The sequence below is a fragment of the Scyliorhinus torazame genome, chromosome 7 (assembly GCF_047496885.1).
Source record: "Scyliorhinus torazame isolate Kashiwa2021f chromosome 7, sScyTor2.1, whole genome shotgun sequence".
In the NCBI taxonomy this organism is placed as follows: Eukaryota; Metazoa; Chordata; class Chondrichthyes; order Carcharhiniformes; family Scyliorhinidae; genus Scyliorhinus; species Scyliorhinus torazame.
Genome location: NC_092713.1, coordinates 30,532,605 through 30,549,038, shown reverse-complemented (window position 1 = coordinate 30,549,038; position 16,434 = coordinate 30,532,605). Strand labels below are relative to the sequence as shown.

The 16,434-nt window shown below is 47.8% G+C and overlaps 1 protein-coding gene across 2 annotated transcripts in view; it reads right to left on the bottom strand.

Annotated features, from left to right (window-relative positions):
• cdc7 (cell division cycle 7 homolog (S. cerevisiae)) overlaps positions 1–10,024 on the bottom strand; it is a 69,134-nt gene extending 59,110 nt beyond the window's left edge. For both annotated transcript variants that reach the window (XM_072510474.1, XM_072510475.1), the window contains exon 1: positions 9,884–10,024. The gene's annotated coding sequence lies outside the window, so the exon portion shown is untranslated. The remainder of the gene's footprint in view (positions 1–9,883) is intronic.
• Positions 10,025–16,434: the final 6,410 nt, after the last annotated feature.

Genomic DNA, 16,434 nt, shown 5'->3' with positions numbered 1-16,434 from the left:
CTGTTAGGTGAATTGGACATTCTAAATTCTCCGTGTACCCAAACAGGCGCCGGAATGTGGCGACTAGGGTATTTTCACAGTAACTTCTTTGCAGTGTTAATGCAAGCCTACTTGTGACAATAAAGATTTAAAAAGGCACACCACCAGTCACCAGCTGCCATCCTGAAAAAGACCCATTTATTCCCACTCTCTGCCTTCTGCCAGTCAGCCAATCCTCTATTCATGTTGAATCCCAAATTTCTTTACCCATCAGTCTGGCCTCAATAAAAGTCGAGATGGATTTGCAGGTATAACATTAGTTATTTTATTCAGCTTGCAAGCTAAACCTAGTCCACAGTGATACAGATAACATGTTGCTCTCTGCAGCTCCGGGACTAAGTGAGTGTCCCAGACAAAGAGCTCAGTACTGATACATTCAAATGGCATCAAGTTTCACATACTCGACGCCCATAGGTCATCCTATGTCCCTCCTGACCTGTTTGATCTATTCTGATTGGCTCACTTCCAATCCCTTTCTCCGGCCCCTATCAATCCAGCATCACTCTCATAGACACACCTCTTCCTGCTTTTTCCATGCGGTCTAAAATCCTTTGTCTCTGAACTAACCAGAATCAAAGTGGCTTATTTCTACATTACATTAACTAATATCTCTAAAGTAACTATTTTATATCACATTCGTCATCCATGCCAGGATCTTCCCTTAACACCATGGGCTCTTAACCTATTTAACATTCTCCTATGTGGCACCTTGTCAAAGGCCTTCTGGAAATCTAAATAAATCACATCCACTGGTTCTCCTTTGTCTAACTTCCTTGTTACTTCCTCAAAGAATTCTAACAGATTTGTCAGACATGACCCCCCCTGCATTAGTACAGTTCTAAAAAGTGTGCAGAGACAGAGGGACCCAGGGGTTCATGCGCATCAATCTTTGAGATGGAAGGACATATTGAGAGAGCAGTTAGCAAAGCATTTGGGATCTTGGACTTCATAAAAGTAGGTGAAAAAGCTGGAAAGTTATGCTGAATATATTAAAAGCTCTGGTTGGGCCATAACCAGTTCTGGTCATCATATTTCAGGAAGGAGAAATGTAAGCAAGAACTGTTCTTACACGGTGAATGGTAATGACCTGCACCTCATTGCCTAGTGGAAGCGGAGACAATAAGTGGCTTCAAGAGGAAATTGGATGGAAGTTTGAGGGGAATAAACTTGCAGGGCTACAGGGATAGAGAAGGGGAATGGGACTGACTGAATTGCTCCAGAGAGTCAGCATTGGCCAAATGGTCTCTACCTGTGCCGTAATGACTCCATGAGAACATATCACTCCCCAAGTGAATAAGAGTGCAGCTGACTTTCTTCCAAAGTTACATAGAGACAGGCTGTATGTTGCCTCTCCTGGCTGAGGAATGGGTGAGACCCTTACTTCTGACAGGATTGGCAAACAGGTCTGTGCATGGGGAACCACTGCAAAATACATCTGAGACTCAACTGCAAAGAAGTTATATTTGCTAGCACTGACTCAACACCCACAGCATTACAATGCAATGCGCGTATTGTTTTGTTTGCACATTTGTGTCCTCCAACCCAATATTTGGGACATATTGCACAAATATATTGGGATAATTGGCCAAGCGATACACCAAGCCCATTTTCTTCTGCTGTGAAGCTTGAAATGTGTTCAACGTCCCAATCAAAGTATTTGTTGTGAAACCAAACCAAAACTTAAAATAACCAAATGCCCTTCAAAAAGGGACAGCAGTTTAACAGCTTTCCTCCACATCCCTTGGGCACTAGTCCAAAGCCTCTAAACCCATGAGAGGTTTGTCAGAGAAAAGGAAAAACAAACAAAAAATGTCGCACAACCTCAACACGTGACTTTTGTCTCCCTATACCATCTATCTCTTAATTTTGACTGGCAAAGAATTATGTTGGATGTGGGTCAAAGAAAAGAAAAAGTACTTCTCAAACAAGCTATTTAAAAAAATAAACTTGTCTTCATCTACTGATTGTTAAAGATGTTTTCAATCAAACATTAAAAAAGAACCTTGTGGCAGTGCAACGACACAGGGCAACCAGCATGCCTCTCTCCACGCTTTTGCTTGGATTGGTAAAACACTGGTTCAGTTCACATTATAGAATCCGTACAGTACAAAAAGATGCCATTCAGCGCATCGAGTCTGCACCGACCCTCTTAAAGAGCACCCTACCTAGGCACACTTCTCCATCCTATCCCCGTAACCCCACCTAACTCCTTGGACACGAAGGGGAAATTTAGCATGGCCAATCCACTTAATCTGCAAATCTTTGGACTGTGGGAGGAAACCGGGGCACCCGGGAGGAAAACCACGCAGACATTGGGAGAACATGCAAACTCCACACAGTCACCCAAGGTCAAGGGTGGAATTGAGCATGGGTCCCTGGCGCTGTGAGGCAGCAGTGCTAACCACGGTGCCACCCTAACTAGATTCTCCAACCTACAGCATCATTCTGGTCATCCTGGTAACATTGCCAAAATAAACCATTCCGGGGCAGCACAGTGGTGCAGTGGTTAACACTGCTGCCTCACGGCGCGAGGACACGGGTTCGGTCCCAGACCCGGGTTAGATCCCAGCCCCTGTCCATTTGGAGTTTGCACATTCTCTTGGTGTGTGCATGGGTCTCTCCCCCACAAGCAAAGATGTGCAGGGTAGGTGGAATGGCCACCTTAAATTGCTCCTTAATTGGAAAAAAATTGAATTGGGTACTTTAAAATTTTTTTAAAGCATTCTGCCCATTATGTCCATCAGTACATCGCTAGAGTTTTTCGAGGAGGTCACAAAGATGATTGATGCAGGTAGGGCAGTGGATGTTGTCAAGATGGACTTCAGTAAGGCCTTTGACAAGGTGTCTTATGGCAGACTGGTACAAAAGGTGAAGTCACACGGGATCAGGGGTGAGCTGGCAAGATCATAGAAGGCAGAAAGTAGCAATGGAAGGGTGCTTTTCTGATTGCAGGGCTGTGACGAGTGGTGTTTCGCAGGGATCAGTGCTGGGACCTTTGCTGTTCGTAGTATATATAAATGATTTGGAGGAAAATGTAACTGGTCTGATTAGTAAGTTTGCAGACGACATAAAGGTTGGTGGATTTGGGAATAGCGATGAGGATACAGCAGGATTTAGATTGTTTGGAGACTTGGGGGGAGAGATGGCAGATGGAGTTTAATCCAGACAAATGTGAGGGAATGCATTTTGGAAGGTCTAATACAGGTAGGGAATATACAGTGAATGGTAGAACCCTCAAGAGTATTGACAGTCAGAGAGATCTAGGTGTACAGGTCCACAGGTCATTAAAAGGGGCAACACAGGTGGAGAAGGCATACAACATGCTTGCCTTCATTGGCCGGGGCATTGAGTATAAAAATTGGCAAGTCATGTTGCAGCTGTAAAGAACCTTAGTTAGGCCACACTTGGAGTATAGTGCTCAATTCTGGTCGCCACACGACCAGAAGGATGTGGAGGCTTTAGAGAGGGTGCAGAAGAGATTTACCAGGATGTTGCCTGGTATGGAGGGCATTAGCTATGAGAGGTTAAATAAACTCGGTTTGTTCTCACTGGAACGACGGAGATTGAGGGGCGACCTGATAGAGGTCTACAAAATGATGAGGGGCATAGACAAAGTGGATAGTCAGAGGCTTTTTCCCCAGCGTAGAGGGGTCAATTACTAGGGGGCATAGGTTTAAGGTGCGAGGGGCAAGGTTTAGAGGAGATGTACGAGGCAAGTTTTTTTTTTTTTTTACACAGAGGGTAGTGGGTGCCTGGAACTCGCTGCCGGAGGTGGTGGTGGAAGCAGGGATGATAGTGACATGTAAGGGACATCTTGACAAATATATGAATAGAATGGGAATAGAGGGATACAGACCCTGGAAGTGCAGAAGATTTTAGTTTCGACGGGCAGCATGGTCGGCACGGGCTTGGAGGGCCGAAGGGCCTGTTCCTGTGCTGTACTTTTCTTTGTTCTTTGCTCGAGCAATCCAACTGCCCTATTCTCTGCATCTTAAATTTATGCGCCCAACAAATCAATGTGATGCATCTAGCGTGCAAGTGATGAAAGTTAGCATTGTTCCGGTCTCTGTGTGCCAATTTGCTTCTGATTTTCAGCCTATGCCACTGGGTCACAGTAATGTGAAAAGGAGAGCTAAACATGTAGAACTCTCCTGGTCAGTACACAGCCTCGCCATTGGCAAAACAGCAGTTATGCCTCCTCGTGGCAGCACACAGAAACAGAGTTCCTCTTGGCCCCAGGTTACTGTTTTTGGAAATAGCCCCACTGCCTTGTGGATACCTCAGGAGAGTTGAAGGCTAATGGAGTAAACCCTGACAATAAATCTGGAGTGGAGTCCAAAGCAGACTAATGGTGAAATGTGCCGTCTTTCCAGCAACACCTGGTACCAAACGTAGTTACTCCAGCAACTCCTTGGACTCAACCAAGTGTTATGGTCCAGGGTTTAGAGAACCCCAAAGTATATCATGGAGTTCACCTGACCCACAACTTTAAATAGATTTTGGTTATGGGGAACACAAGGGCCCACTTTACAGGTGTGATGCAACAGGGAACTAAGAGTATTTTTAAACAAAAAAATGTTTATTCTATGAACCCAGTTAACATTATATGAACATACAGTGAACATCTTAGCAGCCATCAATTCAAATACACCCCCCAAAGAATACAGTACTCTACAAGACATCCATAAGACAAAAACCCTTTTTACAGAAGGACAGCAGGTTTAAATTCTCTATTGAGAGCAGTTACCACTTTGAAATCACCAAATGAACATTCTTTAGCTTGCAGAGAATCATACACATCTTGCTGTGACTGCAGCTTCTCCAAATCTAAAACAAAACTAAACAGAGCCACAAAGCAGCTTTTCAGCTCAAACTTCAAGTGAAAGACAGAAAGACAACCCATTTCCACCCACACTCTGACATCACTGCTGCAATTTGAGAACACACATTTTTAAAGGGACTCTTACATGACACAAGGAGATTGAGGGAAACCCTGAAGATGACACTCCAGTATTCACACAGAGCATTAACACAAGGGACAGCATTTACGAGCGATAAGCTCGACTCAACTGACGTAGAGAATGAGAGACCATCATGTTCCACTGGTCAGTCACTGTCCACTAGTTCCATGATTAGTATGGTGCTGACCTGCCACTGACCATCTGCCTCTAAACTTGAGCTTAGAGTTTCTGCTCAACAAGTGGATGGAATCCATTACATCAGACAAACAAACAAAACAGGAACAGGACTGTGTGCAGGGGATTGACAGGTGACTTGCAGCTGGTGTACAACATGTCAAGACCGGAGTAATCAACATGGAACTTGATAGGTTGAACATTGAAATGGCTTCCCTGCAAGAGACCAGGCTCATTGAGAGCAGATCGCTGAAGGAAAAAGATTCCACATTTCCAGCAGGGAAAACGATTAGAGGAAATTAGAGTAAGAGTGTAGACTTGGCTGTGAGGAACTCACTGCTTTCAATGATGGATTTGACTCGTCAGCATTCTTCCATGAAACACCTAATCCTTGAGAGGCAGGTTCTGCCACATTTAAGTTACTAGATGTCATTGTGGGATGTTGCCTCTGGTGTTGCCATCTGTTGCCAATCTGACATAGCCCTGGTCATTGTGGTGGTGCGCGGCCAACCCACAGGAGGCAATGCCATTTTCCTTTGTTGTCAGCTAGCCATTACAGGAGAATTTATAGTGGAGAACAGGGAAATGGCAGAGCAACTAAACAGTTACTTAGCATCTATTTTCACGAAAGATACAGAAAATTTCCCAGAAATACAAGGTCACCAAAGGACTTGTGAAATTGAGCAATTAAAATAAATTGGTAGTGATAAAGAGGTTGTACTTGAAACATTAACTGGACTGAAGGTTGATAAATCCCCTGGACCAGATGAGCATCATTCCAGAGTGGAAGAGGTGGCTATAGAGATAGTGGATGCAGTGCTGGCTAACTTTTAAAATTCTATCGATTTTGGAAAGGTTCCCGAGGACTGGAAAGTAGAAAATAGCAAATGTAATCCCACTATTTAAAAAGGAAGAAAAAGAGAACTATTAGACCTGTTAATTTGACATCAGTTGTAGGGAAAATGTTAAGAGTCTATTGTAATGAATGAGCTAATTGGACATTTAGAAAAGAATGGTAAAATTGGGCAGTCAACATAGATACATGAAAGGAAAATCATGTTTTTTTGAGGATATAAGTTGTAGCATAAAGGATAATCACGGATGTAGTGTATTTGGATTTTCAGAAAGCTTTTCATAAGGTCCCACACTCGAGGTTAGGAATTTTTTTTAGAGCTATCTTAAAAAGCATTACAGTCGGTAAGTCCTCAGGGCCTGATCGTATCTACCCCAGAATACTAAGGGAGGCAGGGAGGATATTGCTGGGACCTTGGCAGAAATCTTTGTATCCCCACTGGTTACAGGTGAAGTCCCAAAGGACTGGAGAGTAGCCAATTTTGTTCTTTTGTTTAAGAAGGGTAGCAGGGATAATCCAGGAAATTATAGGCCGATGAACCTTGCGTCAATGGTAGTGAAATTATTGGAGAAGATTCTTAGGGACAGGATTCACTCACATTTGGAAACAATTATATGTGATAGGCAGCATGGTTTTGTGAAAGGGAAGTTGTCTCACTAACTTCATTGGGCTTTTTGAGGCAGTGACTAAGATTTTTTTCCCCCCAATTAAGGGCCAATTTAGCATGGCCAATCCACTTATCCTGCAAATCTTTGGGTTGTTGGGGTGAGACCCATACAGACATGGGGCAAATGAACAAACTTCACATGGACACTGTAATGAAGATACTATGAAAATCCCCTTGTCAACATACTACGAAGCCTGTTCAGGTACACTGAGGGAGAATTCAGAATGTCCAATTCACCTAACAAATACGTCTTTTGGGACTTGTGGGAGGAAACCGAAACACCCGGAGGAAACCAACATAGACACAGGGAGAACATGCAGACTCTGCACAGACAGTGACCAGAGCCGGGCATCGAACCCGGGTCCCTGGCGCTCTGAAGCAACAGTACTAATCACTGTGCTACCTATGGTGAGTCCAGTTCAGTTTCTGATGAATGGTAACCTCCAGGATTTTGATTTTTAAAAAAATCTTTGTATTGTCACAAGTAGGCTTATTTGATCCTCTCTTGTAGATGGTCATTGCCTGGCACTTGTATGGTGCGGATGTAACTTGCCACTTGTCAGCCCAAGCCTGGATATTGTCCAGGTCTTGCTGCATTTGAACATGGACTGGTTCATTACCTGAGTCGTGAATGGCGAACATTCATCTGCGAATGCTCCCACTTCTGACTTTATCATGGAAGGGTGGTCATTGTTCAGCACCTGAAGATGGTTGGGCCTAGGGCACTATAAGCAACTCCTGCAGTGATGTCCTGGAGCTGAGATGATTGACCACCAACCACCACAAACATCTTTCTTTGTGTCAGGTATGACTCCAAACAACGGCGAGTTTCCCCCCCCGATTCCCATTTACTCAGTTTTGCTAAGGCTCTTTGATGCCATACTCGGTCAAATGCTGCCTTGGTGTCAACTTGCCAGAGGGAGTGCAATGGAGGTTCACCAGATTAATCCCTAGGATGATGTGATTCTCTAATGAGACTGGGCCTGTATTCCCTGGAATAAAAGAATGAGGAGTGATCTCATTGCAGCTGACAAAAAATCTTCCAGGATGTGGCAAGGTAGATGTAGGCAAGATGTTTCCCTTGGCTGGTGTCTCTAAAACAAGGGGAAATAATCTCAGGATAAGAAGTAGGCCATTTAAGTCTGAGATGAGAAGGAATTTCTTCAGTCAGAGGGTGGTGAATCTTTGGAATTGTCTACCCCAAGGGGCTGTGGAAGCTCAATCATCAAGTGGTGGAGCACTACAATGAAGTTACTGGGAAAATCCCCTAGTCGCCCCATTCCGGGGCCTGTTCGGGAACACTGAGGGGGAATTCAGAATGTCAAATTTACCTAACAAGCACGTCTTTCGGGACTTGAGAGGAAACCGGAGCACCCGGAGGAAACCCACGCAGACACGGGGCGAATGTGTACACTCCGCACAGTGACCCAAGCCGGGAATCGAACCTGGGACCCTGGTGCTGTGAAGCAACAGTGCTAACTACTGTGCAACGTGGCGCCTGGTATATGGGCTGAATGGCTGCCTTCTGCACTGTAGGGATTCTATGATTAGAGCAACTGCTACACCTTAAAAGTGCTGCTCCATTAGCTGTAAATTGGCACGGTGATCTCAATACACAATTAACCCATTGCGGCTGCATGCATACATCATGCTGTCAGCTCATTGAAACAATTGTGTGCAGCTACAAAATCACTAGAAGCTAGTACAAGCTAAAACTAGCATGCAATACTGAAAACCAGTGTGTATTTCTTAAAGGGAGATGGACTGAGGAAGTGCTGCACTGTCAGAGGTGTCATCTTGACATTAAACTGAGGCCCTCACAGGGGAATTTAAAAGATCCATAGAATCCCTACAGTGCAAGAGGTCATTTGGCCCATCAGATCTGCACTGGCCCTCTGAAAGACCACCCCACAAAGGCCCACTCCCCTGCTCTATCCCCGGAACCCCACTTAACCTTTTGGGCACTAAGGGACAATTTATCACGGCCAATCCACAAAACCTACACAGGTCTGTGGGAGGAAACCGGAGCACCCAGAGGAAATCCAAGAACGTGCAAACTCCAGTTACCCAAGGTCGGAATTGAACCCAGGTCTCTGGCACTGTTGGCAGCCCCTATAGCACAGATACTATAGCATTATTTCAAAGAATAGGGGGGTTGTCTCCAATGTCCAGGACAACAGTTATCCCTCCTCCATCAACATCAGCAAACAGATCAACTGGTCATTATCACAATGCTGTCTATAGGAGCTTGGTATGTACAAATTGGTGCCACGGTTTCTACATTATCCAAAGGCGTGCAGGTTAGGTGGTTTGGCCGTGCTAAATTGCCCAGCAAGTATCCAGGGATGTGCAGGTTTGGTTATGGAGTTACAGGGATAGGGCAGGTGGACAGGGGAGTGAGTGGGGATGGGTAGGGTGCTCTTTCAAAGGGTTTGTGTAGACTTGATGGGCTGAATGGCCACATTGTGCCCTGTAGGGATTCTATGATTAGAGCAACAGCAACACCTTCAAATAGCTGCGCCATGAGCTGTAAAGCAGTCTGGGGCACCCGGTAGGCACTATATAAAGGCAAATCTTTTCGGTGAACAAGCAGATAGTCGGTCTTTGCTGGTGTTGATCGCGGGACGAATGTTGGCCGAGACACCGGGATAAGTCCCTGCTCCTGGGTTCGATCCAGAGCGAGGAAGAATCCCAGCGGCCAAGAGATCTCTCAGTTTAACATCTGATCCAAATGGACAAGATTGTCCGACACATTCCCCAGATTCCCACAGGCACATTAATGCCAGAAAGGCGAGGTTCAGGAGTTAGTCTGAACAACAAAAAAGGGAAATAAATGATTGAGCCTCAGGAATTTGCGGCTCTCTACTGGACAGGGGGCTGCTGAAATACTGACCTTTTTAAAATGCCAACACGATAAACATGAATTAATGAGAAAAGACCCCGCATATCGGTGATAATCCTGTTTGTGTGTTAGCTGCGGGAAACCTTTAATCTGCGCCTTGTTGCACTGCAAATCCAGGAGGAACATGTGATAAATTTTCAGGTATATTTAATGTTTTAAACACAGCCGATTGTGGCCGGAGGAGGAGGATTTGGCTGCAGTTTGGAGGAGGCCACAAGCCTTGACCTCCGCTTCTTCCCAGATAGCCCACATGTCAGACACAGCACCGGCACTAACGGGGCTCTTACCGGAGAAAAGCGGCCGCCGACAACCGTCCCCGAGAGGCGAGACCCCGACCGCCGAGACCGGCCTCACACCCGAGAGAGTGAGAGACAAGGAGAAAGCGCCGACAAAATGCCCGCCAAAGCGACTCCGCCCCGGACCCTGGATAACTGACAGCCTCCCCGCCCCGGACCCTGGATAACTGACACACGCCCCGCCCCGGACCCTGGATAACTGACAGCCTCCCCGCCCCGGACCCTGGATAACCGACAGCCTCCCCGCCCCGGACCCTGGATAACTGACAGCCTCCCCGCCCCGGACCCTGGATAACTGACACACGCCCCGGACCCTGGATAACTGACAGCCTCCCCGCCCCGGACCCTGGATAACTGACAGCCTCCCCGGACCCTGGATAACTGACAGCCTCCCCGCCCCGGACCCTGGATAACTGACAGCCTCCCCGCCCCGGACCCTGGATAACTGACTGACAGCCTCCCCGCCCCGGACCCTGGATAACTGACACCCGCCCCGCCCCGGACCCTGGATAACTGACAGCCTCCCCGCCCCAGACCCTGGATAACTGACAGCCTCCCCGCCCCGGACCCTGGATAACTGACAGCCTCCCCGCCCCGGACCCTGGATAACTGACAGCCTCCCCGCCCCGGACCCTGGATAACTGACTGACAGCCTCCCCGCCCCGGACCCTGGATAACTGACAGCCTCCCCGCCCCGGACCCTGGATAACTGACTGACAGCCTCCCCGCCCCGGACCCTGGATAACTGACACACGCCCCGCCCCGGACCCTGGATAACTGACACACGCCCCGCCCCGGACCCTGGATAACTGACAGCCTCCACGCCCCGGACCCTGGATAACTGACAGCCTCCCCGCCCCGGACCCTGGATAACTGACTGACAGCCTCCCCGCCCTGGACCCTGGATAACTGACAGCCTCCCCGCCCTGGACCCTGGATAACTGACACCCGCCCCGGACCCTGGATAACTGACACCCGCCTCGGTCCCTGGATAACCGACAGGCTCTCCACCCTGGACCCTGAATAACTGACAGCCTCCCCACCTCGGACCCTGGATAACTGACACATGCCTCGGACCCTGGATAACTGACACACGCACCGCCCCGGACCCTGGATAACTGACACCTCAATGTTGCGCCGACCTGTGAAACCACTCTAAGGCCCATCTACACTATTCCCTTGTCGTCCATATGTCTATCCAATGACCATTTGGATGCCCTTAGTGTTGGCGAGTCCACTACTGTTGCAGGCAGGGCATTCCACACCCTTACTACTCTCTGAGTAAAGAACCTACCTCTGACATCTGTCTTATATCTATCTCCCCTCAATTTAAAGCTATGTCCCCTCGTGCTAGACATCACCATCCGAGGAAAAAGGCTCTCACTGTCCGCCCTATCCAATCCTCTGATCATCTTGTATGCCTCAATTAAGTCACCTCTTAACCTTCTTCTCTCTAACAAAAACAGCCTCAAGTCCCTCAGCCTTTCCTCATAAGACCTTCCCTCCATACCAGGCAGCATTCTGGTAAATCTCCTCTGCACCCTTTCCAATGCTTCCACATCCTTCCTCTAATGCGGCGACCAGAATTGCACGCAATACTCCAAATGCGGCCGCACCAGAATTTTGTACAGCTGCAACATGACCTCATGGCTCCGAAACTCAATCCCTCTACCAATAAAAGCTAAATACGAAGTCTTACAACACCAGGTTAAAGTCCAACAGGTTTGTTTCGATGTCACTAGCTTTCGGAGCGCTGCTCCTTCCTCAGGTGAATGAAGAGGTCTGTTCCAGAAACACATATATAGACAAATTCAAAGATGCCAAACAATGCTTGGAATGCGAGCATTAGCAGGTGATTAAATCTTTACAGATCTAGAGATGGGGTAACCCCAGGTTAAAGAGGTGTGAATTGTGTCAAGCCAGGACAGTTGGTAGGATTTCGCAGGCCAGATGGTGGGGGATGAATGTAATGCGACATGAATCCCAGGTCCCGGTTGAGGCCGCACTCATGTGTGCGGAACTTGGCTATAAGCTTCTGCTCGGCAATTCTGCGTTGTTGCGCGTCCTGAAGGCCGCCTTGGAGAACGCTTACCCGGAGGTCAGAGGCTGAATGCCCTTGACTGCTGAAGTGTTCCCCGACTGGAAGGGAACATTCCTGCCTGGTGATTGTCGCGCGATGTCCGTTCATTCGTTGTCGCAGCGTCTGCATGGTCTCGCCAATGTACCACGCTTCGGGACATCCTTTCCTGCAGCGTATGAGGTAGACAACGTTGGCCGAGTCGCACGAGTATGTACCGCGTACCTGGTGGGTGGTGTTCTCACGTGTAATGGTGGTATCCATGTCGATGATCGGGCACATCTTGCAGCTATAATAAAAGTTAACACACCGTACGCCTTCTTAACAACCCTCTCAACCTGGGTGGGAACTTTCAGGGATCTATGTAGATGGACACCAAGATCTCTCTGCTCATCCACACTGCCAAGAATCTTACCATTAGCCCAGTACTCAGTCTTCCTGTTATTCCTTCCAAAATGAATCACCTCACACTTTTCTGCATTAAACTCCATTTGCCACCTCTCAGCCCAGCACTGCAGCTTATCTATGTCCCTCTGTAACTTGTAACATCCTTGCGCACTGTCCACAACTCCACCGACTTTAGTGTCATCTGCAAATTTACTCACCCATCCTTCTACACCCTCCTCCAGGTCATTTATAAACAGCAGTGGCCCCAAAACAGATCCTTTGGTACACCACGAGTAACTGGACTCCAGTCTGAACATTTCCCATCAACCACCACCCTTTGTCTTCTTCCAGCTAGCCAATTTCTGATCCAAACTGCTAAATCACCCTGAATCCCATGCCTCTGTATTTTCTGCAGTAGCCTACCGTGGGGAACCTTATCAAACGCTTTACTGAAATCCATATACACCACATCAACTGCTTTACACTCATCCACGTGTTTGGTCTCCTTCTCAAAGAACTCAATAAGGTTTGTGAGGCACAACCTACCCTTCACAAAACCGTGTTGACTATCTCTAATCAAATTATTCCTTTCCAGATTATTATACATCCTATCTCTTATAAACCTTTCCAAGATTTTGCCCACGACAGAAGTAAGGCTCACTGGTCGATAGTTACCGGGGTTGTATCTACTCCCCTTCTTGAACAAGGGGACAACATTTGCTATCCTCCAGTCTTCTGGCACTATTCCTGTAGACAACGATGACTTAAAGATCAAAGCCAAAGGCTCAGCAATCTCCTCCCTAGCTTCCCAGAGAATCCTAGGATAAATCCCATTGAACCCAGGGGACTTATCTATTTTCACACTTTTCAGAATTGCTAACACCTCCTCCTTATGAACCTTAAGCCCTTCTAGTCTAGTAGCCTGAATCTCAGTATTCTCCTCGACAACATTGTCTTTTTCCTGTGTGAATACTGACGAAAAATATTCATTTAGCACCTCTCCTATCTCCTCGGACTCCAAGCACAGCTTCCCACTACTGTCCTTGACTGGCCCTACTCTTACCCTAGTCATTCATTTATTCCTGACATATCTACAGAAAGCTTTAAGGTTATCCTTGATCCTACCTGCCAAAGGCTTCTCATGTCCCCTCCTGGCTCTTCTTAGCTCTCTCTTTCGGTCCTTCCTAGCTAACTGTAACTCTTGAGCGCCCTAACTGAACCTTCATGTCTGATCTTTACATAAGCCTCCTTCTTCCTCTTGACAAGTGTTTTGACTGCTTTAGTAAACCACAGTTCCCTTGCTCGACCACTTCCTCCCTGCCTGACAGGTACATACTTATCAAGGACACGCAGTAGCTGTTCCTTGAACAAGCTCCACATTTCCATTGTGCCCATCCCCTGCAGTTTTGCTCTCCATCCGATGCATTCTAAGTCTTGCCTCATCGCATCATAATTCCCTTTCCCCCAGATATAACTCTTGCCCTGCGGTATATATCTATCCCTTTCCATCACTAAAGTAAACGTAATCGAATTATGGTCACTATCACCAAAGTGCTCACCTACCTCCAAATATAACACCTGTCCTGGTTCATTACCCAGTACCAAATCCAATATGGCCTCGCCTCTCATTGGCCTATCTACATACTGTGTCAGGAAACCCTCCTGCACACATTGGACAAAAACGGACCCATCTAAAGTACTCGAACTATAGCGTTTCCAGTCAATATTTGGAAGGTTAAAGTCCCCCATAACAACTACACTGTTGCTTTCGCTCCTATCCAGAATCATCTTTGCAATCCTTTCCTCTACATCTCTGGAACTTTTCGGAGGCCTATAGAAAACCCCTAACAGGGTGACCTCTCCTTTCCTGTTTCTAACCTCAGCCCATACTACCTCAGTAGATGAGTCCTCATCAAACGTCCTTTCTGCCACCGTAATACTGTCCTTGACTAACAATGCCACCCCTCCCCCTCTTTTACCACCTTCCCTGAGCTTACTGAAATATCTAAACCCCGGCACCTGCAACAACCATTCCTGTCCCTGTTCTAGCCATGTCTCCGAAATGGCCACAACATCAAAGTCCCAGGTACCAACCCATGCCGCAAGTTCACCCACCTTATTCCGGATGCTCCTGGCATTGAAGAAGACACACTTTAAACCACCTTCCTGCAACTTTGAAACCTTACTCATGACCTCACTACTCTCAACCTCCTGTATACTGGAGCTACAATTCAGGTTCTCAAGCCCCTGCTGAACTAGTTTAAACCCTCCCGAAGAGCATTAGCAAATTTCCCCCCTAGGATATTAGTACCCCTCTGGTCCAGGTGTAGACCATCCCATTTGTAGAGGTCCCACCAACCCCAGAATGAGCCCCAATTTTCCAGAAATCTGAAACCCTCCCTCCTGCACCATCCCTGTAGCCACGTGTTCAACTCCTCTCTCTCCCTATTCCTCGCCTCGCTATCACGTGGCACGGGTAACAACCCAGCGATAATAACTCTGTTTGTCCTTGATCTAAGTTTCCACCCTAACTCCATGAATTTCTCCCTTACATCCCAATCCCTTTTCCGACCTATGCCATTGGTACCTATGTGGACCACGACTTGGGGCTGCTCCCCCTCCCCCTTAAAAACACGATCTGAGACATCACGCACCCTGGCACCTGGGAGGCAACACACCAACCGTGAGTCTCTCTTGTTCCCACATCATTTCCTGTCTATCCCCCTAACTATGGAGTCTCCAATAACTAATGCTCTAATCCACTCCCCCCTTCCCTTCTGAGCAACAGGGACAGATTCTGTGCCAGAGACCTGTACCCCATGGTTTACCCCTGATAAGTCCCCCCCCCCGCAACAGTATCCAAAGCGGTATACTTGTTACTAAGGGGAACGACCACAGGGGATCCCTGTACTGACTGCTTCCTCCCAGCCCCTCTCACCGTCACCCATCTATCTTTATTCTTCGGAGTAACTACATCCCTGAAGCTTCTATCTATGACCACCTCTGCCTCCCGAATGATTCAAAGTTCATCCAGCTACAGCTCCAGTTTCCTAATGCGGTTTCTGAGGAGCTGGAGATGGGTCCACTTCCCACAGATGAAATCAGCAGGGACACTGACGGCGTCCCTCACCTCAAACATTCTGCAGGAGGAACATTGCACTCCCTTCCCTGCCATCCCCTCTCGATAAAAAAAGAAAAAGAAAGAGCTTACCTGTTATTCACTCCCCTTCTCAGCAAGCACTCATTCAGCAACCTCTGCATCCCGCACGATAACGCCGGAGGGAAAATAAAAGAAAAACTACTTACCAGTCACCAGCCAATCCCTTACCTGTAGGCATCACAGTTCAACTTCTTTCTACTTCTACCTACCCTCAAGCCTTTCTCTTGATCTTTGCAGCGGTTGTTTATTTTTGGTTAGAGGAGGGGGTCGGGAGGGAAACACTGAAGAAGTGTTTCGGGTTTAAGTGTCACTTGACAACAGCTCCTGCACAAACCACCTTCAAGTTAGGGTGAGCACAACAGACGTATGCAAATTTCCCCCGCAACAGCTAATCAGCAGCTCCGCTCTACTGCCCTCTGCTGGATGAAGTGACAGCCTCCCCGTCCCGGATCCTGGATAACTGACACCCGCCCCAGACTCTGGATAACTGACAGCCTCCCCGCCCAGGACCCTGAATAACTGATTGCCTCCCCGCCCCGGACCCTGGATAGGTGACAGCCTCCCCGCCTGGATAACTGACACCCGCCCCGGACTCTGGATAACTGACAGCCTCCCCGCCCCGGACCCTGGATAGGTGACAGCCTCCCCGCCCCGGATCCTGAATAACTGACACCTGCCCCGGACTCTGGATAACTGACAGCCTCCCCGCCCATACCCTGGATAACTGACAGCCTCCCCGCCCAGGACCCTGAATAACTGATAGCCTCCCCGCCCAGGACCCTGAATAACTGATAGCCTCCTCGCCCCGGACCCTCGATGAGACCCAGGATAACCTACAACTGCCCTGGACCCTGGATAACCGACACTTGTCCCGGACCCTGGATAACTGACAGGCTTCCCACGCCGGACCCTGGATAA